Consider the following 4,243-nt stretch of genomic DNA (forward strand, 5'->3'; position numbering starts at 1 on the left):
TCTACACCTTTTGAAAAGTATTAGTAGAAGATTTCATTAAAAAATACTTATTTTCCTGAAAGTTATGAGGAAACAAAATCGGGGAAGGAGAACACTTGTGTGGGCATAAAGATTGTTAAAGTTTGGTAGAGTGAAGATTTTTCCGGTGAGATAGCCTGTAGTAATGAATCTTCAGATGGTAATAACGACACCTGGGATGATAAAATTTTTCCAGTTGGGTCAGGTTGAGGTCAAATCACTGACACATCACAACGACCACGACTATCACCACACCCTCACAACGACCACGACTATCACCACACCCTCACAACGACCACGACTATCTCCACCATCATCACCACCGCCATCACCACCACCACCACCAACAATATTATCCAGCATTATCACTGACAAATGAACCACGACCACCTCCGATCAAATGAACCTAGATGCGGTAGCTTGTCCTGCTAGAAATAGTTGCCAAAGTTTTCTCATGTGAGAGGGATATAGGAATATATCTTAATGTGGGCTCTGATTTAGAGAAAGGCGAGTAGTCATGATAGGATCGCTTTTTGATCATAGGTCTGCTCGATCAGAACTCACCTGGGATTGTTTAACAATAACAACAATGCTATGACAACTATAACTCCTAGATAATATTTTGCATTAGTTCAAATTCCGCCGAATTCGAATATGCTTTTCATCCTTTCGAGGTCGATAAAATAAGTACCAGTTGAACACTGGTGTCGATGCAATTGGCTTACTCCCTCCCTCGAAATTGCTTGCCTTGTGCAAAAATTTAAAATCGTTTTTGTCTACTTGAGGCGACAACCTGGAAGAACATTTAGCATGCCGAGCGAAATGTTTAGCGGCATTTCATACGTCTTTCTGCTCTGAATTCAAACTTCGCCGAGGTTGACTATGCCTTTCATCCTTCGGGGTCGATAACATAAGTACCAGTTGAACACTAGGTTCGACATTATCAGCTCATTTCACCCTCGAAATTGCTGGCCTTGTGCCAAAATTGAAATCTGACTTTGCCTTTCATCCTTTCGGAGTCGATAAATTGAGTACCAGTGAAACACTGGGGTCGATGAAATCGACTAACTCCTTACCCAAATTTCAGGCCTTATGCCTATGATAGAAAGGATTATTGTCTATATATACGGCTGCGAACTGGCAGAACTTTTAGCACGCCGGACGAAATGCTTAGCGGCACAGGAAACAGGAGGATCCTAGCCGTTGAAAGGAGACGAAATTAGGAATTATGACATCTAACGCTCGGGACCGGAAAGATCCTAGGATCCAGGAGTTCATCTTGCTTACTATATTAACTGAAATGAACGCTTCAGCTGAAATTGTGGTAAACAATTATTCATAAGTCTCTGATATTATTTGATGATATTATTTGATATGTAAGGCAGCGTGCTGGCAAAATCGTTAGCACGCCGGGCAAAATGCTTCGCGGTATTTCATCCGTCTTTACATTCTGAGTTCAAATTCCGTCGAGGTCGTTTTTGCCTTTCATCTTTTTGGTGTCGATAAAATAAGTACCAATTGATCACTGGGGATGATATAATTGACTACCCTCCTCTCCTGAAATTACTAGCCCTCATGACAAAATTTGAAACCGATATTATATGATGCCGTGAGTGGTTCTCCTGAAGGAAAAGAGTATTCATATGTGTGTGTTTGTGAGTGAATGTGCATGTGTTTTCATCTGTTATGCACTTTCAGCCTGAAATCGATTCTTTGCACCTACACACTTACGGGTTCACAACCACACACACACACACACACTCTTATACTTGTTACCGGGCTTCATTTTCAAATTGTCTATTGTATTTTGTATGCATTTCGATGTTAAGCATATGCTATAGCATCGTTGCTTTAAGTGTTGTGCATTTTGCTCCTTGCATATATTAGTAGTTACTTTCAGATCACTTCAGCTAGAGCTTGATATGTACCCCAATCACCAGTATATGTGTATGCATGTATGTATGTGTAAGCAGATAGGTTTGTTTACGTATATATATGCCTTCCAGACAATTCATGAGGCTGCAAAACATCTCATAGCGTGAGCATAAAACCAAAGAGGTGATTTAAGAAGACATTGCAGTCATCTCTACAATTGTTGCTCAATGAAATGGAGGTTTTACTGGTCACATCAGGTTTTTACTGTTGAACATCAATGCAAATAACCCTCTCTGATTCTGGCACAAAGCTGGAAGTTTTGAGGGGAGGAGCACAGACGGATACATCGACCCTAGTGCTCAACTGGTACTTATTTCATCGATCCCTAAAGGATGAAAAGTAAAATCGGTCTCGGAGAAATTAGAACCCACAACACAAAGAGTCGAAAGACGGGCGATATATATATATATGTATGTATGTATGTCTCTTCTATTTTTTAATTATTATAAATTTTCCACTGAGGAGGGAGCTGGTTTCCAACAAAGATACAAGGCTCCATCTTTGGGATGTAGTTAACACAGGCAAATTCACATTTGGAACTTAAGAAAAATCTTGCATATTTTTACTGTTCCACTCACAGATTACACTTGTAATGTACAAATTAGCCGGTCGAGTTCTCTTTCTGAAAATCCCAGTTTATCCAGATTCTCCTGCAAGCATTTACTAGTGCTCCAATTATTATTGGTTATGTATGTATGTATTTTGACTGCAGTCATGCTGGAGTACCGCCTTTAGTCGAACAAATCGACCCCAGAACTTATTCTTTATAAGCCTAGTACTTATTCTATCAATCTCTTTTGCCGAACCACTAATTTACGGGAACATAAACACGCCAACATCGGTATCAAGTGATGGTAGGGCGATAAACACAGACACGCAAACACATACATACATGCATACATACATACATGCATACATACATACATACATACATACACACACACACACACACACATATATATATATATATATATATATACGGCGGGCTTCTTTCAGTTTCCATCTACCAAATCCACTCACAAGACTTTGGTCGGCCCAAGGCTATAGAAGAAGACACTTGCCCGAGTTGTCACGCAGTGGGACCGAACCCGGAACCATGTGGTTGGGAAGCAAACTTCTTTATTTCTTTTAAATTGCCATAAAGGCATTACATAGAGGGGGACACTACAACACATGTGGGGACATATAACAAAATAAAAATATGATGCTATGAATGACACATGAAAATGAACATGAGAAACATTAAAATCAAAATATTCAAATAATGATACATGAATGATTACTGAGAAACTTCGTTTACCGTTTTCCCAATTGCTGAGTGACAACACTCTCTCCTCCATGTACACGTAACCTTTTTCACTGGGAGAGGAGTCTTGTAAATTTTGTGGTGTCTGTTCTTTCTTCTTTTTTTTTCCGGGGAGAGAGGAGGTAGGTGCGTTTGGTGTCTGTATGAGGAGGGTGGGTCTGAGTGGTATTGGGTGGGATGGAGTTGGTCTGGGGTCCATCATCACACTGACTGTTCTTCCTCTTCTTCCTCTTTTTCCTTTTATTCTCTGTCACTGTCCATTCATCCTCCTTGTTCCTTCCATCTATCTGTACTTCTTCCTTTTTCTCCTCCGTCTCCACCACCGCTTCTTCTGTCATTTTGCTCTGCAGAGGGCAGTGCGCTCTAATGTGGCCCTTTTGGCCACATTTAAAACATCGTGGGATTCTGGCCTCCACCACACTCTTAATACAATCTCTCCCAACGTCACCGTCTCCGCCAAACCGTCCAATTGCCTCTCCTCTGCCTGTATAATGAGGTCCAGTGTTTTTCCTCCCCGTCCTCCGTTTCCGTGGCTTGGAGGACAGCCACCTCCTCCTCACTTCCAACGAGGACGGCTGTCGCAACCCAAACCACTTCTATATCTGGTGGAATTCCTTCTGCCCTCACATTAGAAGTCTTTCTTCCAAGGTACGTGGGTAGAAGTAACACTTTCTCCGTTTTTAAATAAATAGATTCAATTGACAATCTAACAATTATATTATAATATAACATAATATACTATGAATATAATATAACATAAAAATTATTTAAAAACTCAAAAAAGCTAACAATTTGTTTCGACTTATATACATTATTTGATTTATAAACAATTCATATCCATGTATATAAATCTCTTTGGTGTTTTGGTTCGAAAGACAGACGAAATTCCGTATGAAAGGAATTTCGTCTGTCTTTTGAACCAAAACCCAAATAATGTATCAGGTTGAGTAAAAAGTAAGCAACGTTTTGAACCATGAAGAATTT

This window comes from Octopus bimaculoides, chromosome 4, assembly GCF_001194135.2.
Source record: "Octopus bimaculoides isolate UCB-OBI-ISO-001 chromosome 4, ASM119413v2, whole genome shotgun sequence".
Classification (NCBI taxonomy): Eukaryota; Metazoa; Mollusca; class Cephalopoda; order Octopoda; family Octopodidae; genus Octopus; species Octopus bimaculoides.